General features: G+C 44.1%; 1 protein-coding gene, 1 long non-coding RNA gene and 1 pseudogene across 2 annotated transcripts in view; 1 reads left to right on the forward strand and 2 right to left on the reverse strand.

The window, feature by feature from the left end:
- The window catches only part of LOC142666333 (uncharacterized), a 173,976-nt gene that overhangs the window by 135,206 nt on the left and 11,756 nt on the right, over positions 1 to 27,014 (reverse strand). The gene's annotated exons all lie outside the window — the stretch shown is intronic.
- LOC142666330 (E3 ubiquitin/ISG15 ligase TRIM25-like) overlaps positions 1 to 27,014 on the reverse strand; it is a 70,863-nt gene that overhangs the window by 31,562 nt on the left and 12,287 nt on the right. The window lies entirely within an intron of this gene.
- Positions 24,494 to 25,815, forward strand: LOC142666209 (E3 ubiquitin-protein ligase TRIM21-like; annotated as a pseudogene).

Raw genomic sequence — 27,014 nt, forward strand, 5'->3', positions numbered from 1 at the left:
ACACTAGTACCAGCCAGAGTTCTCCCATATACTGTATATATACACACTTGTACCAGCAAGAGTTCTCCCATATACTGTATATATACACACTAGTACCAGCCAGAGTTCTCCCATATACTGTATATATACACACACACTAGTACCAGCCAGAGTTCTCCCATATACTGTATATACACACACTTGTACCAGCCAGAGTTCTCCCATATACTGTATATATACACACTTGTACCAGCCAGAGTTCTCCCATATACTGTATATATACACACACTAGTACCAGCCAGAGTTCTCCCATATACTGTATATATACACACACTTGTACCAGCCAGAGTTCTCCCATATACTGTATATATACACACTTGTACCAGCCAGAGTTCTCCCATATACTGTATATATACACACACACACACACACACACACACTAGTACCAGCCAGAGTTCTCCCATATACTGTATATATACACACACACTAGTACCAGCCAGAGTTCACTCATATACTGTATATATACACACTAGTACCAGCCAGAGTTCTCCCATATACTGTATATATACACACTAGTACCAGCCAGAGTTCTCCCATATACTGTATATATACACACACTAGTACCAGCCAGAGTTCCCATATACTGTATATATACACACTTGTACCAGCCAGAGTTCTCCCATATACTGTATATATACACACTAGTACCAGCCAGAGTTCTCCCATATACTGTATATATACACACACACACTAGTACCAGCCAGAGTTCTCCCATATACTGTATATACACACACACACACACACTAGTACCAGCCAGAGTTCTCCCATATACTGTATATACACACACACTTGTACCAGCCAGAGTTCTCCCATATACTGTATATATACACACTAGTACCAGCCAGAGTTCTCCCATATACTGTATATATACACACTAGTACCAGCCAGAGTTCACTCATATGCAGAACCAACCCGTTTCCTCCCCATTTTTAGATGGTTATTTGCACTGGCCGGGTTGGTTGGTTGGTGACGGACATCTGGACATGTGTTTGATACAGAAGCCAGAGGATATCACTGTATAAGGCCCGAGTCACACCACAGGGATTCTCAGCCGCAGTAGGAACAACAGACCCCAAATGGGGCTATTCACACGGCCGAAAAAAATGGAACATGCTGTATTTCCGGCGATTCTCCCCGCCCCCGTAGAAGTCTATGGGGCCACGTAAAGCACGGCTGTCACTTGGATGTGATGCGACTGACGGCCGTGCTCGGACGCTCGCACTCTTCTCCAGTGTGAAGTGCATGTGAGGAGGAGATCTTTTTTACTCCCTGTAGGAGCGGAGTCCCTAATCCCCGGCCACAGCGTCGCCAAAGCTATGGCCAGGGATTCCGCTCCAGGAGAAGTCCCTGTCCATATATACCGTGAAGTCAGAGGGAAGTGTGTGGCAAAAAAATGGACAATTGAAATTCATCCGTTTTTAAAACGGACAGGGAAAACTGATGCAAAACGGGTCAAAATCGTCCGTTAAGAACGGAAACACGGCCTGGAACGCAAACAGAACGAATGCAAAACGGCCGAGAAAAAACAGAACAAAACAGCTGTTTTTATTGGCTGACACTCTGACCCTGTCGTGTGAATAAAGCATAGACAGAATTGCCGCTCAGGAGTCTGGGAAAGCTGGGTGATCTTCCATTATTGTGGTATACAGCACACTAAACACTTCAAACAAACCAGAACTAGAATACTTTATTTAAAAAAAACAAAAAAAAACAAAACAGAAAACTCATCGGAGCGTCCATATGGCGCAGCTGCTATAAACACGCCCACACGCCGTTCTCTTCGGCTGTACTCGCCGCCACGAGTGTTTTGCTGGCTGAAAAACTCTCTGGACTTCTGGAATTTACTTCATGACCCAACGTAAACCCCATGGAGATCCGCAATCCCGGACAATAGCAGCGGATAATTCTCTAGTTAAAGAGAAACGCTCCGTCTGAACCGCGATCTCAAAAAACGCAGAACCGCAAAAACGGCCAAAACTTCTATGGAGTGAGGGACGAATATTCACGCAGTATTCTCAGTTTCCTCCATTTCTATACATGAATTTCTACCTGACTTTCCAGTGGTTTGTGAATTTCCTATAGTCTGGCATGCTGGATTATCAGAATTTTACAGATCAAATCTTTAGTTACTTTTTTTTAACCGGTGCTGTAATCTGATTGGTGGCTGTGGGCAAAAACACTGCATGTTAAGCCTGATGGGCCCTAAGTATATGGGGGTCCACTGCCACCTTTACTGGAGCAGAAATTGAGACGTGGCCCTTATGATAAAGCACGGAGCGGATGTCTCATGACAGCTGCTCCTTTTTTTTTACCATCTAAGGTGTGATCACTAAGGGTATGTTCACACGCAAACTCAAAAAGTCTTCAAATACGGAGCCGTTTTCAAGGGAAAGCCGCTCCTGATTTACATTTGAGCAGCTCGCAATTTTGGCGGCGTTTTTTACAGCCGTTTTTTGGAGCGGTTTTTCTATAGTCTATGAAAAACGGCTCCAAAAACGTCCCAAGTAGTAACCTGCACTTTTTCGCAGCAGTTTTTCAAAACGACTGTCAAAAAACGGCCCAACGGAACAGTACGCAATTTTTACCATTGAAATCAATGGCCAGATCTATGGAGGTGTTCTGCTTCCGATTTTTCGTGCGTTTTCAGCCCGATAAGAGCCCGTGTGAACAAACCCGGATCGGTGTGGGTCCGACCACTGGTGCCCCTTCCAATCTTGAAAATGAAGGGGTCTAACCCAGAGCTGTGGCCCTTTCACTAATTTTTTCCCGCACAGCGGCGCTGCCAGCCACCTGCCGTGCAGGAAGCGCCGCTGCTCACGTGAATGAGGCCATATTGTAGCTCCCTGCACTGCTGATGGCCGGGAAACTTTGAAGGGCGGCGCAGAGCTAAAGCAAGGCTGCACCCCCTTCATTCTTCAGATTGGAGGAGGTCCCAGAGGTTGGCACACCCACGATCGGTAAATTAATGTATCCTAGTAATATGCCATCACTTTAGGAGATGGGGAAAACCTCTTTAAAGGCCCTGTTCACACGGAGTTTGAAAAGCAAACCGCGCCCAAAAACGCCTCCAAATGATTTCAATGGGTGGCGGAGGAGATTTCCCACGAGCCGTAAAACCGGCTCGTGGGAAAAAGCAGCGACATGCCCCATCTTCAAGCGTTTAACTCTCTGACCTCCCATTGACATCAATGGGAGGCAGAAAAAGTTTTTGGTGGTGTTCTTTTCCCGTAGCGCTCAATGGCCGCGGGTGAAAAACAGCGAAAAATGCGGCAAACTGCATGCAGGCACATGAAAATCAGCCTCAAAATTACATACGGAATTTTCTGCCTGCAAAAAACTGTGTGAACAGGGCTAAAAGCCGGGCTCACATGTAGCGCAAATACTGCAGCTTTTCCACAACGGATACATAATACAGTAGCAGCAGAGTTGATGAGAAAACAAAATCGCGTCCACACGCTGCGTAAATCAGCGGAAAAACTCCGAAATTGACCTACGGTGCGGTTTTTTTACATTGTATTTGGGTCATCGCTGCTTATTTGTTGCGAGTTTTCATCATTGAATTCAAGGGCAAAGAAGAACCCGCAACAAAATAGCAGATGTTGCAAATTTTGCGACGGGACAGCTGCAATTGTGCTACAAAAATCTTATACTTACCCATAATTCTGTGCTTCTTCATCAAGACCGGCCTCATGGGATGAAACGTCATCCCAGGAGACCACTGCAGCCAATCACAGGCCACATGGAATAAAAGGTCACCCCAGGAGGCCGGGCTGCAGGACGGCAGAGGGACGCCTACGGGTACGTATTAATTAGTTATTTCTTTTTTAACATTCAGTTTTTCGCAGCGGACATTCCAGCTGACAATTTGGTGCGGTTATTCATCCAGAATTCACTGCAGCAACCAGGGCGGATACACGGTGTATTTTTACCCAGCATATCCGCCCGAATTTACCCTACAAATCACGGACAGGGATTTTGCTGGGAGAGTTGTATGAGGAGTATCTCACTATTAGCAAATCCGCGCCTGTTAAAGGGCCCACATTCTGTTCTTTAACAGCGCCCTCTGCTGTCTGTATCTGCCACTGCACACAACTTATATTCTACTTTTATGTATAAAGCTTATTTATTGCACAGGAAAAAAAAAAAAGTTATGGCGCTTTCTAAAGTACTTTGTGTTTGATTTCCTAATCACTTTCAAAATCTCTGCTTCAATGGTCAACATTCTCGTTTACAACCAGAGGCTGAATTCCTGTTCAGACCTATTACTTCTCGCAGCAGAGATTTCGTTACAATTGTATTCAATCTAAATCCACTGCGAGCTAAACAAATCAGCTGCACAAATCTCTCTCCTGCGCCATTCGCTTGCTACAATGTATCAGTGCAGGTCAAAGCGATCAGAGGATTGTGCAGACTGGATACAATTGTGACAAATCCTCAGCTTGGCGAAGAATGTTGACAAATAACGTTTCTATTCACTGATAGTAAGTAGAGATCTTGAAAATGGTGAGCTAATGATACAGAAAAGTAGATTAGATAGTTGCAGAACTTTTCAGAGAACCGGATGACCCCATTAATGAGAACTTGATAAAGTCGTCCAGGTCTCTTAAAACACCATATCTAGAAATCATTAGCGGACGGCAGATTGTGTGGGGGATCTTGTGCACAGTCTACCTGCTACCTTTAATCGGAGCCAATTAAGCGTTCCACTAATTGAGTCTTGGCGGCAGCCATATATGACTTTCCACACGGCTAATTGATATTCGATGCCTTGTCTATAGTGAAGTAAGCCAGGTGCTTGGGGAAATTAAACATTTTTCTATACTCGGAAATTCAAAGAAACGGAAAAAACAAAACCCCCAAAAAAACAACAAACTATAATAAGGCGAAGAAAAAAAAAACAACAAACAAACACGCGGCCCAGGAGTCTTGGAGCCGCTCCCTGAAGAAGCTGCTGCCGATTAAGGACAGGCAAACATCTGTCTGACAAGGTAGCGCACGTTACGTTTAACACGTCCCATATTTTATTAAAAGTAATGGAAATTCAGGATGAAATGAACTTATTTCTCTGCTTTTCTGGAAAACTCGTGAAGCCCATCTTGGGACGGGGACGACTCTCGTGAAGCTCATCTTGGGGGGGGTGGGACGACTCTCGTGAAGCCCATCTGGGGGGGGGGGGGGGAGGACGACTCTCGTGAAGCCCATCTTTGGGGGGGGTGGGAAGACTCTCGTGAAGCCCATCTTGGGGGGGGGGGGGGACGACGACTCTCGTGAAGCCCATCTTGGGGGGGGGGGACGACGACTACTCTCGTGAAGCCCATCTTGGGGGGGGGTGGGGCGACTCTCGTGAAGCCCATCTTGGGGGGGGGGGGGGACACGGAACTCTCGTGAAGCCCATCTTGGGGGGACGATGACTCGTGAAGCCCATCGGGGGTGGGGGGGGGACTCTCGTGAAGCCCATTTTGAGAGTGGAATATGTATGCAACCCACATATGGTAATTTATATTAGATTTATTAATCTCACTCAGGAGTGAAACGCTTGTGAAGCCCACTTGGGGGGGGGGGGGGTTGAACATTTATGTAATCAACATAAAATGTTCGCAAGTATAAACGCAATCAACAATAATCGTTCGGTCCATCATCAGATTGTCCTGTGCCCATGTAACATTTCAGTAGCCTTTTTCGCTACTCTGAAAACCAGACAATATAAATAACTTCACGCCGTTCTACATTTTGCATCACACCATCTGTGATCAGATCAGCCTCGAAACTCATCTGAATGTACAAAATAAAAGACTGTTCTGTTGAGGAAGACCCCAAGACGACATATTCCCAACCTCGGGCCTCCTAGATCTCATGCAGCCAATAAATCCTTTAGTCGAACTTAAAAGCCTGAGACAGCTGCTCCTATGTCCCCGGTGTCACATCCTATCCTGGTGTGATCCTGGACGTCGTCACCCCCTATATGTCACCCGGAATATCCCATGAAGCCGTCTCCGTGTGGACTCAATAAGACCCATCTGTGGGCGCTCTGAATCTTCCATTACCGAGGTGGGATTGCAGCCGTTAAGTGGCAGTGCGGTCCCCTAATCCTGCCCGGCCGCGTTCTCCGCGTCTTCCCTTTATTGCATTTACATTTAGTGAAGTTTGTAATCTACTGAACTGACAGTGAATTATGCGGCCAGACTTCAAGACTAACTTGTACCGAGATGGATTTGTTTATTTACAGACTTCACACGATAATGCCTTAGTCTTTTTTCCTTGCCCTCCCCGGCAACTCAAGGACAAAGACATCCGATGAATCAGGCGGGTCTGCAGCGTATTATACCAAGTGAAGAGCAATCACGGACATAAAACCGCTAAGCTGACGTATTAACTAGGGTCCGATCGCCGTTTCCTTAATTAATTCCACAAGTGATAAATGCGGTCCTCAGACTTTAAGGATCGCACCGCATTGTAATAATCTTCCAGCTTTCCCTTATATCAGACTCAAGGCTCCAAAGTAAAGAATAGAAATACTGTCGTAAAGGATGGTTTTATAAAGTAAACGGTACGCTCAGCCAAAAAATGAAGGCTTGACTGTGCTCATGTGCCATCTTTCAGTTGTTTGCGTCACACAAGAGGCAGCTACTTCCTGTCAGCCATCTTAGCTCTCATGGAGCCAATATTTCTGTCAGCCGGTCAAGCACAGAGCCTCCAAGGGCTGTAATTACTCCTGGCCAGTAACTTACAAAGAAGAAAGTGGACCCCACCACCAGGTTTTACCTAGTCTGTTTCCCTATTAAAGCCCTTGAGTTCATTTCCCACCCCGTAAATGCCAATAATGCAGTTTCTCTCGACAGGGGAATCCTAAAGAAGGGATTTCACCTGCCAGGGCTGGGTCCCCTCTCTCCAAGGCCTGGCTTTATGGTATGTACGGCCCTTGGTTCTGTTTTGCCCTGGTTCACTCCTCACAGGTAGACTACAGACCTAATGGCACAGAGCGGTCAGGTTCATTACAAGAGAGCTCTGATACACTGTAACGAGTGCTGCAGATATGTCAGTTAGTCGAGATCAGGACATCAAGTTTTCAGCCTTTAGCCAAATGTCTCCATTCACTGACAAGCAGAGATCCTAGGAATAAAGGTGTTAAGTATATTAGGAAGTTGCAGAAGTTATTATACAATAATTCAAAACTTTATTTGAACAAACCTGGAAACCACTTCTAACGACACATGGGACATTGCAGAAAAAGCGATGGAAGCAAATAGACTGCAGCGACAAAACCGACTGAGGAAGAAAAGGTGTTTGCAAACAATAAATAATTTGCTTATTATGACCTACTTAGAAGAAAGCCGCAGCAGATGGTCCTCCTGAGCAATCATGCTGCCGGCAGACACTTCAAAGGAGGAGAAGATTCCAGATAACCACCTAATATTACTGTAACCATAAAAAAAACAACCACCTATTTCTTCCAGCATGGCTGAGAACGCATCAACCTGTGAGCTCGTACGTGCGTCACTGTCATCTACCTGATAAAGCTATTCTATTCAAAATTCATTGATATATTTAGATAGGTATTACCCTCTTACAATTTTATATATAATATGTTGGAGTAATTCACACTAGGTGTACACCACCAATTATCGATATATGAACAAAGGAACGGGGAGTGGGAAAAGTAGTGTGTTACATCAATGTTAAAAATAAAAAATACTTTATTGAATAATTATTAAAAACAATGTTAGATGAAAAAAATTTTTGACGTTGTGCCAAAGTCCCCTAGATTGGCACACTGAGACAATATTATGTCTAAATTAATTGCTTCGTTTAATTAAAGATATATGTGTCTAGCCTCCCCCTGTGTATATGCGAGGAGGCTCTGCAATAGTCCCTGATCCAGAGATTAAAGTGTTAATTATTAGCAAATGGCTGTCCCCCTCAGTATCAATGACGAGACAGTCAACCTGCATATGACACTAAAGGTTCCTCCAACGGGCTGTAATTAAAGCCCTGCGGTGGAGAAATCCCTGCATCAATACAACCATATGGGTTGTATGTGCATGTGTCCCATGCAAGTAGACACGGCACAGCAGAGTTGAGACTGTTGCGTGCTAGCTAGTCCTCTATGTATAAGCTTGACATAGCAGAGCTGTAACTGCTCCGTGAGGACAACTCTGCAGGAGGAGTAACTGATCAGATAGTGTGCTCACACAGTGATCTCCAGTCCCACGTAACCATTAGTATTCTGCCTGTCAGGCAGTTGTATCACTAAATCGAGGTGTGTTTACTTTGTGCAGATAAGGCTGCCGAGGTCAGTCACATACACATGGGAAGGGTTGAGAGAAGGTGAGCCGCGATCAGCTGTTTGAGTGTATTCACAGCTCAAACATAGCTCGGCATAGCAGAGTTGTAACTGCTACGTGAGGACAGTTCTACAGGAAAGAGTGTGTTCTCTTTGTGCAGACTATGCTGCCAGAGTCAGTCACATACACATGAGAAGGGTAGAGAGTAAGTGAGCCGCGATCAGCTGTTTGAGTGTATTCACAGCTCAAACATAGCTCGGCATAGCAGAGCTGTAACTTGCTATGTGAGAACAACTACAGGGAGGAATAACTGACGGGCAGGCGGCCACACAGGTAGTGTGCCTCAGCAATGATCTCCAATCCCACGTAACTGTAAGTGTTCTGCCTGTCAGGCAGTTATATTACTAGATCGAAGTTTGTTTTCTTTGTGCAGATCAGACTGCCGAAGTCAGTCACATACACATTTTTTTCATCTAACATTGTTTTTAATAATTATTCAATAAAGTATTTTTTATTTTTAACATTGATGTAACACACTACTTTTCCCACTCCCCGTTCCTTTGTTCATATATCGATAATTGGTGGTGTACACCTAGTGTGAATTACTCCAACATATTATATATAAAATTGTAAGAGGGTAATACCTATCTAAATATATCACTTTACTTTTTGTCCTGCTTGGACAACTCTGGGTCTTTACCCTCATCTTTTGGTGCATAAGCCTCTCAGATGGCTCAATCTAAGATAACAGATAAATTGCAGTCAAGGAATTTAAAGCAAAAACAAGAACTCTCAAACGTGTTCTCAATCACAAAAGAGATGGAATCTCCAGATTATAATGGGATAGAGGATGTGGGGGACCTCCTTAGACGCTTTAAAGATCTTCAAATTAGACAGATACAATCGACTTGGACAAAATCAACCTTAGAGCAGTACTTGGATCAGGGTCTTATTTCTAGGGGCCTTCGGGTACCCCTTTTCCCATCCTATGAATTGTCAAAACCAGGTCTCAAAGACAGATGGGAAACGATCCTGACAGACTGTTCTAGGGCACTTATGGCTGTCCTTATTGATGATGAAGCACACATCTTAGAAAACGTTGAAAGGGAATTGGAAGTCCTGACACCCAAACTGACAGCCCTAGAGACATCGTATGGCTTTGAAGAGGCCTTTTCGAAAACGTTAGAACACATAGACACAGTAGAATCTAAGGTCAAAAATAGGAAAAAAAAGAAATATATAAGAGATAAGCTTGATTATACAAAGGGTGAGGTCTATAACTGGGGTAAGATGAAATCGAACCGGTTAGACACCCAAAATGTACACTCAAAAGCTAAGACCAAGAGAACTCACGACTTTTCAGACACCGACACTGACCTAACTGAAGCCTCTGGGTCTGATACAGAGACCAGAAATTATGATCAGGACAAGGGTCAGGGTAACTCCCCGAGGAGACATCTGACCTTAAGGAGTGATTATAACACCATCCCGGAAGTCCCTTTTTTACGGGACAGAGGGAGATGGGGCTTCAGAGGGTCTCAGAGGGAAAGGGAAGAGAAAAGACCAACAGAGAAGATGACCCCACAAATGACCGATTCTCTGGGAGATTCTATGAGAGTGATCAATTTATCGCAGCATTCTCTTACTGACACACAATCACAGGTCTTGCAGAGGGGCCTTAATTTTTGTCTTACGACACGACTCAACAAATTCACAGTGATTAAAGACCTGCACCTTTTTGGTAGGAAACTGATATTTAAGAAGATATTTTCACAAAGAGACACTCAACCTAGTAGACCTGTAGAAGAACTGACAACATACTTTCCAGATTTGCTGGACCTTACGAGTCAGGAAGCAGCAACTCTGGGAGATCTTGAAGCACTCTTATTAGATAACATGACTGATGGAGATACATACACACTGGAACCGCAGAGTAGGAAACATCTCAAAGCAAAATCAACCACTATGCCTCCTCTTGACACCTGCCCAGCGGTCAAAGTTTTTCTAGACCTGGTGGGTCAGGATATTATGTCACTCTCATATCATAGAATAGAGAATAACATCACTGAAGTGGAACGTCATGCATTACAAGAACTCCGATTGTGGCAGGACGTTGTCTTTAAACAATCGGATAAGGGGGGTAACATCGTTATCTGGCCCAAGGATCAATATATACGTGAAGCGAAGAGACAGCTACTTGACAAACAGTGCTACAAACCGTTATGGGGAGATCCGACAGTCCAATTCTTGAATGAATATAATGTAATGATTTCAGAAGCTCTATTATTGGGAGCGATCACACCCAATGAAAAAAGTTTTCTATCCGTCAAGGACCCTAGGGTTTCCACCTTTTACATGCTCCCAAAGGTTCACAAAAATCTTGTGAACCCTCCGGGCAGGCCTATTGTCTCTGGTGTGGGAAATCTCACGGAGAAGTGTAACAAGTGGCTCGACAACGAACTCCGTGACATTGTGTCGAACTTACCTTCCCACACCAGAGACACTATGCAAATATTGAAAGAGTTGGATGGAATCAGTCTTAACCAAGATGAAATTTTGGTAACCTGTGACGTGGAAAGTCTTTATACCAGCATCAACCACTCTAGAGGTTGTTCAGCGGTAGACTATTTTCTATCTAGAGATCAGAATCTGAACCCCGTGAGGAAGGACTTTATTCTTAAAGCACTGAGATTCATCCTTACACGGAACTATTTCTTATTTGATGGGCGGTTTTACCTGCAAATTAGGGGCACGGCGATGGGAGCAGCTGTGGCCCCCACATTTGCCAACATATATCTTGGCTGGTGGGAAGAGGTAATTGTTTTTTGTGATGAGTTTAAAATTTTGACAGATAACATCTGCCTCTGGAGGCGTTTCATTGACGATATATTCGTCATTTGGGGGGGCCCTATCTCTGATTTGGAGAATCTCATTGGAAAATTGAATGACAATGATTTCAATCTGAAATTGACCCTTGACTATAATTCACAGTCGATTCCATTTCTGGATGTCCTCATCTACACAGATCCAGAGAGGAATCTCCACACGGATCTCTATAGGAAAGTGACTGCCACCAACAGCCTGTTGGCTGCTGAAAGTGCACACTCGAGAAACACAATTAGGGCAATACCAAAAGGGGAGTTCTTGAGATTGAGACGCAATTGCTCAACTTTTATTAATTTTAAGAAACGAGCAGTTGAATTGAGGGCTAGGCTGCAGGCGAGACACTACTCTAACCGTAATATCAAAGAGGCCTACAACATAGCGCTTAGAACTAACCGCGAGGAACTGCTCGTTTCCAAAAAGACACGAACCAATGTAATTACCAAAACCTCTGAAATCCCTATACAGCCAAGATTTATTACTGACTATCATGCAGACTGGGATAGCATGATGCAGATTTTAAACAAACACTGGCACGTACTGAAATCGGATCCCAGTTTAAATATGATTTTGGGAGAGAGGGCCCTTTCAGGATATCGCAAGGGAACCACTATTTCAAATATTTTGGTGGCAAGCCATTTCACGCGGGGTGACGGTACCCAGAGGGTCCAGAATACAGGGTTTTTTCCCTGCAAGCTATGTAGGGCATGTAGAATACTGACCACAACCAAGCAATTTACTGATGGATTTGGGGCACTGTATAAGATCAAAGAACATATGAATTGTAATTCCCAAGGAGTTGTGTATTGTCTGGAGTGCCCCTGCGGTTTGAGATACGTGGGCAAGACGATCAGAGCACTCAAAATCCGTATTGGAGAACATATCAGGTCAATCATAAACTTTGATAAAACCGAGAGGGACTGTACACTCCAAAAGAAAATATTTACGCCTACTCCAATTGCCAAACATTTTAAAGAGAGACACAATCTGGAATGGCAGACTCTGAAAGGTTGGGCCATTTGTAAACTCAATATGGGTATTAGAGGGGGCAACCTCGATGAGGCCCTTCTGAGGAGAGAAAGTGAGTGGACTGTGTATGTGACTGACCTCGGCAGCCTTATCTGCACAAAGTAAACACACCTCGATTTAGTGATACAACTGCCTGACAGGCAGAATACTAATGGTTACGTGGGACTGGAGATCACTGTGTGAGCACACTATCTGATCAGTTACTCCTCCTGCAGAGTTGTCCTCACGGAGCAGTTACAGCTCTGCTATGTCAAGCTTATACATAGAGGACTAGCTAGCACGCAACAGTCTCAACTCTGCTGTGCCGTGTCTACTTGCATGGGACACATGCACATACAACCCATATGGTTGTATTGATGCAGGGATTTCTCCACCGCAGGGCTTTAATTACAGCCCGTTGGAGGAACCTTTAGTGTCATATGCAGGTTGACTGTCTCGTCATTGATACTGAGGGGGACAGCCATTTGCTAATAATTAACACTTTAATCTCTGGATCAGGGACTATTGCAGAGCCTCCTCGCATATACACAGGGGGAGGCTAGACACATATATCTTTAATTAAACGAAGCAATTAATTTAGACATAATATTGTCTCAGTGTGCCAATCTAGGGGACTTTGGCACAACGTCAAAAATTTTTTTCATCTAACATTGTTTTTAATAATTATTCAATAAAGTATTTTTTATTTTTAACATTGATGTAACACACTACTTTTCCCACTCCCCGTTCCTTTGTTCATATTCAAAATTCATGAAGCAAGACACTAGTCTTAAAGGGGAAGTCCATGCTAAGCGAGATGTGCGAACAGATACCAAACACAAATTCATTGTACGACTTCCGACGAAGGGCAGATCTCAAAAGAGATTGCCGAATTGGTGAAGGTTCCCCCCCCCCCCAATTAATAGGGTCCAACCTTCTAATTATTTCCACCTCTACCACTGCTTAAAGTGGTCTTCATTGATGTGGATTCACTATTTGCTCCGCTTAGGTGATTCAATATCCCAGCCCAGGGTAGGATCAGTTTTCCACAGATTCCTAGTGATGGAAAATCCTATAATATGGGCTCTTCACATAGGAGAGCACTTCCAGGATGATGGATGGGATCTCCTAGATCTCACCCACAAGACCTGTGATTGGTGAAGGCAGAATTAGTCAATTGCAACCAGTCTCTATTTCCACCCATAAAAGTCCAAACCTATATATGTAATGGGATCCCTTTGGCATTAGCAATAAGGGTCAAAATGGGTTGGGATGAGAGATGGCATCGGGACACGGCAAATGAGTTCTAAAAGGTTAATGGTACATAGAAAGCCTCACGTCATTGAGGGCTTCAGGTGGTGGTAGAGGTGGAAGGGGATGTTGGGCCAACGGGTACTGCCTGACCTCTCCGTTTGCCCTGGTTTAAAAGCTCAACTCTAGTTCTGAAGCCAATCATTTTCATATGTACCTGCATCGTGCATTGGCTTCTCCCACATGGGTTGAAACTTTTTATATATGGCCAGATATGAAAACAATAAAATAGAGTAAGGCATCGGATACTCCGAAACACCCCGGATAGTCCAGCACCGGTTTCCTGCACAGGACAGCAGGATAATCCATAATCTTACAAGATTGCTAACATCAGATGTCACGGATGACTTCCAGGAGAGGGTCTACCCTTACAAGTAAAGGTCATGATAATCCAGAATATTCCATAATACAGTAGAATATCTAGAGGTTTTATAATAAATGGCAGTGAGCTAGTCAGGGAGTAGGTTACTCTGCTGACTGTTTCCTCTTCTAAACATGTACACTTTAGGGACTGTTGTGTAAGAAAATCTGACATGTACATATCTCAAGTTCGTAAACAATATAATTTTTGCAAACAATATGGCTGGTATGACTTTGCTCAGTGAAACGTTGTTGTCTTCGAGACTGCATGGTGTATATGTTGAAGCTGCAAGAACTGAACTTCCTTCTGTAGTGGTTAAGCATAAAGCAAGTTCTGTACAGTACAAGGTCACAAGAGCGCTACAATGACACTACAGACGATTGCCTAAAGTAGTTAAAGTGGTCTTCTATCCCTACAGACCCTATTGCCACTACAAGTGATGCCTCTATGGTAAATATACCCTTGACAGTAATTTATTTTTAAGTGTGGCTGGCGCTTAACATATGCTATGCACCAATAGTCTGTCTTTGGATCAAAGTCTGATATGATAAGCCTTTGCGGCAGCTTGCTGGTACTGTGTATTTAAAAACAAGAAAAATAACAGAAGAGACAAGAGGTACAGCCAAAAGCCCATAAAACAAGAAAGTTAAACTATGCCTTTGATAGATAACAGGTGGTGGAGCTTCATAAAGCCCTTGGCCTGCAGCCAGCGGAAGACAGTAAGGATGGGGGTCGGCATTGGGAACCTTCAGTAGATCCCCGAAGGGCCGTACAATATAAAGTAAAGAAGTTAAAAAAAAAAAAAAAAAAAAATCGACCTTTTAGACCCAGTCATGCTCAATCCTGGGATTTTTACAACTATAAACCTATGGTAAAAAGCTATCGGGTATCGTTTAACCCCTTCCCGCTGTGACATAATAGTCCTTCACAGGTGTTGTCCTGCTAACGCAAAATTGATGGACTATTACGTCATGTGCTTAACAGGCACCTGTGTCTCCAGACCTGGACAGCAGACTATCACTGCTCAACGCAGAGGGACCTATCACAGCGTTCCCTCAGTGGCGATCGGTCAGTCATTACTAACAGACCGTCGCCATGTTGGAGGCGGCGATCGTGCCTCGGGGCCAGTGGAGACAAGGGATTGTCCATGACAGCAGCCAGCAACCAATCACTATACATCACGAGGGACCAATCAGACTGGTTCCATCGTCGAGACAGACCAATCATATTACACTGGAGGCAGTGGCGCAACTACCGTGGTAGCCAGCCGACTCCCACCCCATAGGCCCGGTGGCGCCACTAGCAGCAGTTATGGCTGCTATAGCGGTAGCGCCGCTACTACGGGGCCCGGACCGCCGAGCCTCCAACAAGTATGGGCCGGGAGACAGGCCCTCTCATGCCCGTAGGCGTCGCTAGCACCGGGGGGGGGGGGGGGCCCAGTGTAAGCAACAGTCAATTACATGCATTAGCGCTGAATGGCCGGGCATGTTCCTTACAATGACGCTGATTGGCGTGGCAAAATGACTTGTCCCGCCAATCAGCTCCTTTAAACACTAGCAGCGCAATTAAGTCATCGTGCCGCTTCCGTGCTTGAAAGGCACTGATTGACGGGGCAAATCATTCTGCCCTGATAATCAGAGTCATTGAACGACGTGTCGTTCAGCTCCAGCAGACCTGCTCAGAAGAGAGCAGGGTCTGCATTGCCATCGGACAGTGAGTAAGTAAATTTTTTTGTTTTTCTCTAATAAAACTGAGTGGCATTATGGGGGCTCTATATGTGGGGATGTGGAGCACTATCTATAGGGGAGCTATTTTTAGGGCACTTTCTATAGGGGTGGGAAACTATATACAGGGGTGGGTTACCTGTGGGGCACGGTCTACAGGTGTGGGCTATAGGTGGGACACTATATACAGGGGAGTGTGATGGATAGGTGAGACTTTCTACAGAGGTGGGCTATACGTTAAGCACTATCTACAGGGGAATCTATATGTGGGGCAGCACGGTGGCTCAGTGGTTAGCACTATTGCCTTCATCTCTGGAGTCCATATGTGGGACACTATCCACAGGGGCTTCTAATGTAGGGCACTATCTACAGAGGCTCTATGGGGGCACGGGGTGTGTGTGTGTGTGTGTGTGTGTGTGTGTGTGTGTGTATGGTACTATTATAATCAGGAACAGTGTATGGCGCTATTATATAGTTAGAGGTGCAGTGTATGGCACTTTATTATGTTTAGAGGTGTTAAGAATTTTAACTTCATTTATAGGTGCTGAAAGGTTTAAAAAAAGTGAGAATCTGAAGCCATCTGAGCGGGAAAACTGCAGAAATGGGTCATGGCCGGTAGAAATCCATCAGAGGTCTGGACTGGAGGGAGAAGAAAATAACTAGAATCTGAGACGTCACCGGTGAGTCTCTTAATGTAAATATTTATTCTGCCTCTAATGAGTAATTTAGTCGCTGTATGATCTGTGGCAAGATGATGGGTGGTATGATTGTTTTTGTGAAACAGCATCTCCCAGCATATCTTCACCATTGTTCGGGCCATGCTGGGAGCTGTAGTTTTACGCCGTACAAACCTATACAGCAGGCGTTGCACTAAATTGAGCTGTATTTGTTCTGGTGTACTGATCTTGGTTCTGATGCTGTAAGTACTGAGCTTTGTTCTGGTGCTATATATGTAATGAGCTTGGTTCTGGGAATGTATATATGTATGGGCTTGGTTCTAGTGCTGTATAAATTTGTACTGAGCTTGGTTCTGGAGCTGTATATATGTATTGAGCTTTGTTCTAGTGCTGTATTTATGTATGGAGCTGGGTTGTGGTACTGTATTTATGTCAGAGCTTGGTTCTGGATCTGTGCAGATGGAATTCTCAATTCATTGTATATTTCATGGGAACCTGTCTGGTAGTTTTAACCCCTTGAACCGCCACCATTCCGAAATACATGACCTGACAATATTTCCAAACATTCCCTATGTTTTTTTCAGATGCAGCAAAATCTTTAAAATCCACTTTTAAAACGGCGCACACTATATGCTAATTAGTCATTAGAGGGTCATGGGGCGGTGCCGATATCTGGAAGTCAGTCCTGCCTCCAAACCCACCTTTCCATGTTTGAGTGACAACTTTGGCTGACAACTTTCTCGGATGCGCCATTGCCTTGTGGCACTATACACAAAGGGGGAGGAGTGTGGCACAATCTACAGGGGTCTATGTGTGGCGCAATCTACTAAGGGAGTGGGCTGTGCTGCACGATCTACTAAGGGGGGGCTGTATGGCACTATCTACAAGGGGAGGTGGGGGCACCATCTACAAATTGGGTGTGACTGTCTATAGGCAGGCCTATATAGCACTGTGTACAGGGGGGCTGTATGGCACATTCTACAGGGGGCACTATTTATAAGGGGGGCTGCTTGTGGCACCCGAAGGGGGGCCCCCGGACAAGAGTTTGCTAGGAGGTCCAGTCTTTCCTAGTTACGCCCCTAACTGGAGACCATTTTCATTATGATCCCGCCCTGTATCCCTCATTGCAGTTGTGGAGAGGGAGCAGAGCGGTTGTGTCAAGAGCGGTTGCATATATACAGTACTGTATCCATCTACCACTATCCTCATCCTCCACCCTTTGCCTCCTGATCACCATCCTAGTGATTACCTTCACTTTGCTGTGATTTTTGTTGCTGCTGTTGATCAGTAACTGAATAAGTTGCTGATCACTGTTAAAAACCCTTGCTACAGGTTTTTTTTTTCCCATTTACTTTACTTGTAAACCCCTGGGACGAGTATTGCTGTCCTTTGTTCTGATCAGTGACTTAGGGTATGTGCACACGATAACGACCATTACGTCTGAAATGACGGAGCTGTTTTCAGGAGAAAACCACTCCGTAATTTCAGACGTAATTGCTCGTACTCGCGTTTTGCGAGGCATCAATTACGGCCGTAATTTGGAGCTGTTCTTCATTGGAATCAATGAAAAACGGCTCAGATTATGTCTCAAGGAGTGTCCTGCACTTCTTTTGACGAGCAGTCTTTTTATGCGTCGTCGTTTGACAGCAACGCATAAATGACAGGTCGTCGGCACAGTACATCGTAAAGCCCATTCAAATGAATGGGCAGATGTTTGCCGACGTATTGGAGCCGTATTTTCAGACGTAAATCGAGGCTTAAAACGCCTAGTTTACGTCTGAAAATAGGTCGTGTGAACCCAGCCTTAGTTGTCACTGATCGCCTAATACAAGTCTTGCTCTAGCACTTTTTTTCGTTTGTTATAACAAAAATCTTGCTAGTGAGGCAAACTCGCCTTCTGCGTCCCCTGGAGGATCAGTTACATCGCCATAACAGATTGCCCAATACAAGCCTTGCTCTAGGTTTTTTCCGAGCACTTTTTTTCTGGCTATAAAAAAAAAAAAAAAAAAAAAAAAAGTATAAGGCTAAAAATAAATAAATAGGAGTTTAGTTAGCTATGTTGTGCAAAAACCTACCTAGCTGATCATGAGCATAATGGCCCGTAGAGTATTTATGCCATTATTGCTTCGGACAGACAGTCCGGGAGTGAACCAGAAGCCCTCTCTCTCTCATCTTCCTCATCAAGTGAGGATGAGGAACTGCCAAGAAGATGCCCCCAGTCATCTACTACACCAACCCCTGAGAGTAGTGACCCCCATACCCCGAGAACTACGAGCCCCAGGTCCCTGAGTTTACGGGCACCCCAGGGATTCAATTTGAAACGGCAGGATTACAGGAAATAGAATTTTTTAAAGTTTTTCACTGACGAATGTATTGACCTAATGGTGGCCCAAACTAGCCTATATGCCCAACAGTTTATCGCCCAGAAAGCCTCATCTAGTTACCTCAAGCCCAACAGGTGGACCCCTGTAGACACCATGGAAATGAGGAGGTTCTGGGGTATTGTGCTCAGCATGGGGCTTCTGAAAAAGCCATCCATAATAACATGCTAGAGCACAGATATACTGTACCACCCCCCACACACACACACAACGCATGGCGATGGCCAGGACTCTGAGATAATTCTCGGATTTTTGAATTACTGCGATAATGCAGTGCCCACCCCAAGGTGATCCCAGCTTTGAGCACCTATTTAAAATTACACCATTTCAGTGCCAAATTTGCCCAGGTACACACCCCCCAAGAAGTGCATTGCTGTTGACGAGTCCCTACCTACTGAATAAGAAGGCAAGGTATGGTGTGAAGATGTATAAGCTGTGCGAAAGTACATCAGGGTACACCTACAAATTTAAAATATATGAAAGGAAGGACACCAGTATTCATCCCCCAGAATGCCCCCCCCCCTTACTGGGAGTTAACGGCAAGATAGTGTGAGATCTGGTGCATCCACTGCTGGACAAGGGTTACCACCCCTACCTGGATAATTACTATACCAGCGTACTACTTTTCAAGAGCCTCGCTTCCAGAAGTACTGCAGCATGCGGCACAGTTTGCAAGAACCAGAGAAGCCTCCCTAGGTCGCTGCTCGAGCAAACACTCAGAAGAGGTGAGGGCAGGGCACAATGCAGCGACAATCTATTGTGTGTCAAGTATAAGGACTAGAGGGATGTCCATATATTGACAACACATGGCCATGGCATCACCCCAGTCCCTGTACGAAGTACCAGTACAGAGACCCTCAAACCCAATTGCATTCTGGGCTACAATAAATACATGGGAGGTGTTGATCTCTCAGATCCAGTGCTGCAGCCATACAATGCCATGCGGAAATCAAGGGTATGGTACAAGAAGTTGGCCGTGCGCATCATGCAAACAGCATTGTATAATGCTTGTGTTATTCAGATCTTCAGGCCAGCGGGGAACTTTCCTGGTATTTCAAGAGTTGGTAATCAGGAAGGGGAGGGACCCAGTACTTCTGGAAGCGAGGCAACGCGCATTGTACCGGGGCAACATTTCCCCAGTGAAGTTCCCCAAACTGGCAAGAAGGGTAAGAGCCAAAAACGGTGCAAGGTATGCTTTAAAAACGGCATAAGAAAAGATATCAGTGCAACACGTGCCCCGAGAAACTAGGACTGTGCATGGAGTGTTTTAAAATATACCATACGTCGCTAAACCTCTGATGTTGTTGAACCGCCTTTTATACTTACCCCGATTTACTTCGCACAGCCACAGTAATATTATGCCGCATGCCACTCTTTCCCTTCTAGCACTGCAGTGTGCTCAAGCAGTACCCAGCAAGACTAGCTGAACACCGCTGCACATATATCAATCCTGCAGTCGTTGCCATGACTCATTTTTAAGCCAGGACTTTCTCCCCAAAATTTTATCCAAACTTTCTAATAAAATTTCTTCTTAGCCCTGGTGTGTGCCTAGGCCATACCCGGAAAGACCAGCTGAACACAGCTGCATGTATTTTAGTCCTGTATTCTTGTGGCTGATCAGTGACTTTCATCCAAACTATCCAGATTTCCAACTTTATCCAAATTTAGTATTTATACTGTATAAATTTTATACAAATTTTTATACTAAAAACCATTCCAGCAAAATCTAAGCTCCAAAAGCTAACTGGTGCTCCTTCACTTCTAAACCCAGCAGAAGATAATGGCCACATGTGGTATATTGCCATACTCGGGAGAACCTGCGTAACAATTTATGGTGGAAGTATCTCCAATAATACAAACTGGGCACAACATATTGGGCATGGAAATTGCATAATTGTGAAAAATTTGTACTTTCATTCTTTGCATCAAATTCCGGAAAACTTTGCGGTCAAAATCCTAACACCCCTAGAAAAAAAATCCTTGAGGGGTGTAGTTTCCAAAATGGAAACTTAGGGGTTTCCACTGTACTGATACCTCAGCAAACATGGCGCTTGACAAATATTCCAGCAAAATCTGTGCTCAAAAGTCAAATGGTGCTCCTTCCCTTGTTAGCTCCGTCCTGTGCCAAACAGCATTTTAGGAACACATATGGGGTATTTCCATTCTCTGGAGAAGTTGCTTAACAAATGTTGGGACGTTTTTTTTTTTTATTTTATGTCTGAATTTATTTTTTTTAGCCAAAACGACATCTTATTGAAATTAAAAATTTGGAATTTTCACGTCCAAATTCTAATAAAATCTATGACACCTGTGGGGTCAAAATGCACACTACATCCCTAGATTGGAAGGGGTGTAGTTTCCAAAATGGGGTCTTTTTGGGGATGTTTCATTTGTTTTGGTATCACAAAGACTGCTTCAAGCCTGACATGGTAACCAAAATATAATCTAATAAAAGGGAGTCCCCAAAATCCACTAGGTGCTCCTTTGCTTCTGAGGCCGGTGCTTCAGTCCATTAGGACACTAGGGCCACATGTGGGATATTTATAAAACTGCAGAATCTGGGCAACAAATATTGAGTTGCATTTCTCTGGTAAATCCTTGTGTTACAGAAAAAAAAAAAATGCATTTCTTCAAAAAAAAATGAAATTTGTAAATTTCAGCCCTACTTTGCTTTAATTCTTGTGAAACGCCTAAAGGGTTAAGAAACTTTCTAAATGCTGTTTTTAAAAACTGCACCCCTCAAATGATTCAAATGGGGTGATTTAGTGGGATTATTGTATGGGCCTCTCAGCCACTTCAGAACTGAACCTTGTAAAAATGGCCTTTTGAAATTTCCTTCAAAATGTGAGAAATTGCTGCTAAAGTTCTAAGCCTTGTAACGTTCAAAAAAAAACAAAAAACTATGCCAACATAAAGTAGACATATGGGAAATGTTAATTAGCAACTATTTTGTGTTGTATTACAAGCAGATACATTTAAATTGAGAAAAAATGTGAATTTTAATTTTTTTTCGCTAAATTTTGGTGTTTTTCACAATTAAATACTGAATGCATCTACCAAATTTTACCACTAACTTAAAGTCCTACGGTGTCATGAGAAAATCTCAATCTCCTGTATAGGTGAAAGCATTCCAAAATTATTACCACATCAAGTGACATGTCAGATTTGAAAAACGGGGCTGCATCCTGAACGTGCCAACTAGTCTACGTCCTTAAGGGGTATTACCAGGAAAAAGTGATAGCCCAACTTGATGTTGAACATACTAGACTTGGTTTACAATCATGTGGGGGAGGGGCCCTGCTGTGATCACTAGGGAGAGGGGGGTTTCTCTGATTACTTTTGGGAGAAAGCCTGTTGTGACTAGTGGTAGGGGGCTGCTGTAGCTACTAGGTAAGTGGGTGAGCAGCTGCGGTGACTACGGTGGGGGGGGGGGGTGGTTCTGCTGTGACTACTTGGGAAAGTTATGAGGGGCCAGCTTTGACTACTCGGTTAGTAGGGGGGGGGGACCTGCTCTGATGACTGGGGAAGCAAAGAGAAGAGTGGGGAGAAGGTGCTGGGAGAGTTCCAACAGGCCACTTTGTCTTGGTCAGACTTTTTAGATAATGGGCTATGGTGGCAAACAGTATTGTTGCCCCGGGTGAAAGAAAGTCGGGCTACAACTTGTTTTAAAATAGATTTTAAAAAATAAAGTTGCGTGACAAAGTCCTGCTGTGATGATCAGGTGACGCCATGAAGCTCCTGCTCCAGGGGTTTTAGAAACTGCCGGGCCAAGGTATGAAGAAGCTCCGCCAGTACTGGTTGTGAGATAGAACTTTCTGCAGGTATTTAAATGGGAGTTCCCCACCTCATTTAGGTTTCATAATCCCCCGTGGCATGAAGATCCATGACAATGAGCCCTGGCATGAACATCAAACAGATTTTACAAAGTGGAGAACGGCAAGAGGCCTCATTAAGATGAGAATGTTTTAAGGCCCTTTTGCACAGGCCAATTATTGAGTAAACGAGCGTTCACATTATGCTCATTCCCGATCATCGCCCTGTGTAAACATGAACGTTCGTCGGCTGATTGTATCGTTTATGCAGCCTAAGGCCCCATGCACACGAACTTGTTTTTGCGGTCCGTGCATGGCCCGGGAACCCGCACCGCAGAAAGAACGAGCATGTCCTATTACAGACATCTTCTGCGGTCCGGGCTCATTGAAAACAATGACGGCGGCCATGTGCATGTCCTACGATTTGCGGGCGGCCCGCGGCTGACAATCCGCAGCCGGCCGACCCGAAAATCACGGCCGTGCACACGGCTACGGTCGTGTGCATGAGGCCTTAGATATCATAGTCAGCAGCACATCTTGCGTAAAACGGGGAGACGTGCTGCCGTCGTGATAGAAATATTTGGGGATGAGCAATTCTATTAACGAGCACTCGTCCCCATACATAGATCCTTGCGAAAAGAGCAAACGAGCTGCAGTCTAAGAGGTCTCGTTGATCGGCACTAGTTTACACAGCCAACGTCGGGCCGTGTAATAGGACCCATAGTGGGTCCCCTAAATTCTTTCCTACTCTAAAATGGCTTTCATAGGGGGGACTCTTAAGAAATAGCTGATTAGGAGCATCTCCCCTACCTTCAGGGACATCGCTCAGCAATTCACTAACAAAAAGTCTCACATTTCTAGGGTCATGGTAGAAGATCTGGCTCATATGGGATGTCCCTCCTGGCGTTCTAGGAAGCGTGTAGTCACTCAGCTCTTGAGCCCTAGGTGGGATGCTTGGTTGGCCGCCAGGCAAACTCCGGGGTACAGAATACCTCATTAGGCCCTTGAGGAGCTTTCTGGCTTGGAATATTTTGTGGGCTTGCAATAGACTGCAACGTATTACATTTTGTATGTCATTTTTTGCACTTGGGTGAAAGATCTTGGACTATGAAAAACTAAACAAAATGGGGAGTTGTCTGTACATTGAAAATTAGGGCTGAGGTGGTTCACCTTGACCCAAGAACAATTAAGTTTCTCCATAGGGCCCATACATGTCCATATTTACAGTCCACGTTCGGTCAGTAGATTTCTTTTAGAGCCGCTTTTCCAAGATCGGATTTGTGATTTAATTCCGGTTTCCAAAAACCAAGGAAAACGGCTTTACACAACTTATGGGTACGTCCCAGGGCCTTGAAATAACATTGGCCATAGTAGGTGTCACATATTCCTACCTACGCAGGAGCAAGTAGGGAAGGGAGAGTTTAACCGAAAAAGATCACCTGCATCTTCGACCTAGATCTCAAACAGATCTGGCACCCCACAAATATCACCCAAAAGTGATTTATTTTGATTGCCCCTAATGCTGTATATATAATAAAGAAATAAAAATAAAATGCTGGTTGTACCTCAGTATAATACACATTTTAGTCATCTACTATATCATCCATATGGGTCATCCAGGTCTGATAAATATCAACAGTAATAAACCTCTTTTCTTAGAATTGACTTTCTTCCTTGCCCTCGGTTATTTTGACTTACAATGTACCAGTGCTGGTTTTAAGAACATTTTGCTCTGGGGCACATCGAAGTAAAATGCTGACAAGATGCAAATTTTTGCTACATGGTAAACCCTCCCATCAGGTAGAATGGAGATAAAACAAGAGTCACCAGTTTAGTCGAGAGAACTTCGTGCTATCGATAGGTCCATTATGGAAGAGGAACATATCTACTCCACAATTCTGGACAATTATGTAGACCATGTGTCGCCAAGATGTGGAAACACTTACGTCAGTGGCGATCGGAATATACAATCAAGCAGTGGAGAATATGAATCTCCTGAATAGAGAGAAGAGGATATGGTCAATAGCCAACAAGAAAAGGACACTAAGGTCTTCTGTATGTATTGTATCCCCTCATGTGTTCCAGCAGTAAAGTCATGTCTGAGGTGTGAAGCTTCTCTTTGCCTAATACACCTAGAGCTGCACAGCAAGTCGAGGGAACATCTCTTAACAGCTCCCAACGAAACCTTTCGGAAAGCGGAAGATCTACAATGCTCCATCCACAAGCGAGCTCTGAAATACTACTGCTTTGAAGATGCCACATGTATCTGCAGCTCATGCCACCTTGCTGGGATACACACGAAACACCAAGTTGAGCCATTGTCTGAAGCTTCCGAGAAGAAAAAGAAGGACTTAAAAAATGTCCTGGAAAAAAGCATTATGCAGCAAATGGAGACGGATATGGAAGTCAAGAACCTCCAAAATCAGAGAAAAGCGGTGAAACAAAAAGCCAGCAATCAGACAGAATCAGCAGATTGTTTGGGAATGTCAGGAACCAACTGGACAACCTAGAGTTGAGGGTCCTCAATGAGATTGTCAAGGAGGAAGACGAGGTTTCAGAACAGATATCCCTTCTCATTGAAAAGTTGGAACAGCAGAGGGATGAACTTTCTAGAAACATACGTTTTATTGAGTAACTGTGTGACTTATCGGACCCTTTGACCATCTTAAGGAAAACAGATGAAAATCAAGCTAACTTTTGGTCTCCTAAAAGAAAGCAAAGCTCGCTCTGTGATCCAGAAGATCTGGATGAAGGCCTTATCTTAGCGAATCTACAAAGATCTTTAGAGGACATCATGACGAATATAAAAAGATGGCATGGGGAGTCAGAGGTCACACTGGATGTAACCACAGCAGCTAATAACGTATATATATCAGGTGACAGAAAATATATATCGTGGTCGAAAATCAACCAAAGTCGACAGAAGTCGCTCAAGCGATTTAAGAATTACCAGGTTATGAGCACCCAGAGATTTTCATCGGGGCAACATTATTGGGAAATTGACACCAGCCCTTCAGGAAAGTGGACAGTAGGAGTGTGTTACCCCAGTATGGACCGGAAAGGAGAACGCTCATTCATTGGTAACAATAACAAATCCTGGGGATTGGGCTGCATAGACAAAATATATAAAGTGGTGCATGACCGAAGAGACAGGCTCTTCCCCAACCAGTTAACCTGTAATAAGATCGGGATCTATCTGGACTACGAGGCCGGGCAGGTGTCATTTTATGAGGTATCAGAGGTCATAAGACACATTCACACCTTCACTACCAACTTCACCGAGCCACTTCATGCTGTATTTTGGGTATGGTTTGGCTGGATGAGGGTCAACACTTAGGGACATAAATCTCTGTACAACTAATAAGTAACATCGATAAAATGGTTTTTATTGAATAATTGCTTCCAATTTATATTGTTGGAGTGGAGGATGTATTATAGACTTATTTACTACCTTAATAGAAAGACTGAAACAGGTTTTAACCAACAATTATAACTACATAAATCCACTGCCTATCTTATTATCAATCAATCCAACCCCCAGCTTTCATATGTAGCCATCAATCTCATACATAGCTATCTAGGTCAATCTAAATCGCTCATATCCCCCCTCTCTCTCTCATATCCCCCCTCTCTCTCTCATATCCCCCCTCTCTCTCTCATATCCCCCCCCTCTCTCAATCTCTATCTATAGATCTCATATGTAGCGCGTCTCGCCGTGTAAACAAGGTATGTGCTGTAGACACGATGCAAACTGTATGGGTATGAACGATCTATTGACTATCATTCTTTCCCATACTCCCGATCATTGCTCCATGTAAATAGAGTGATCGAGCGCCGGTCTATGTTAATATCGTAGTTAGTGGCCAGGGAGAGAAAAAAAAAAATATAAAAAAATCGATAAGGGTATGTTGAGTTTTTGCAGTCACAGAATTCTGTCTGGAAAAATCAGCCCTGTTTTTTTTTTTTTTTTTAAGTGGTCTTGCACCACACGCGTTTGAGGCTTTTTTTTTTTTTTTTTTTTTTTTACGATTTCTTCAGAGGGAATTGCTGCAAGCGTTTTTTTGCCACAAAACGTGTAAAAAATAATAATTTAAAAAAAAACGTTTTCCATCCCCCATTGATTTCAATGGGGCTTTTGAAGCGGAAAACGCCTCAAGATAGGGCATGTCGCATCTTTTCCGCTCGCGGCAGAAAAATAATAAAAATCCACCTCCCATTGAAATAGAGGCAATTTCGGCCGTTTTTTGCTGCGGTCTATGTGGCAAAAAAGTGTGTGAACAGGGCCTTAGAGATATACAGTGAAACCTCTCCAGAAGACCACCTCCTTATCTAGACCAGATCTCTAGACCACCCCTCCAGAAGACCACCTCCTTATCTAGACCAGATCTCTAGACCACCCCTCCAGAAGACCACCTCCTTATCTAGACCAGATCTCTAGACCACCCCTCCAGAAGACCACCTCCTTATCTAGACCAGATCTCTAGACCACCCCTCCAGAAGACCACCTCCTTATCTAGACCAGATCTCTAGACCACC

Source organism: Rhinoderma darwinii, chromosome 13 (genome assembly GCF_050947455.1).
Source record: "Rhinoderma darwinii isolate aRhiDar2 chromosome 13, aRhiDar2.hap1, whole genome shotgun sequence".
In the NCBI taxonomy this organism is placed as follows: domain Eukaryota; kingdom Metazoa; phylum Chordata; class Amphibia; order Anura; family Rhinodermatidae; genus Rhinoderma; species Rhinoderma darwinii.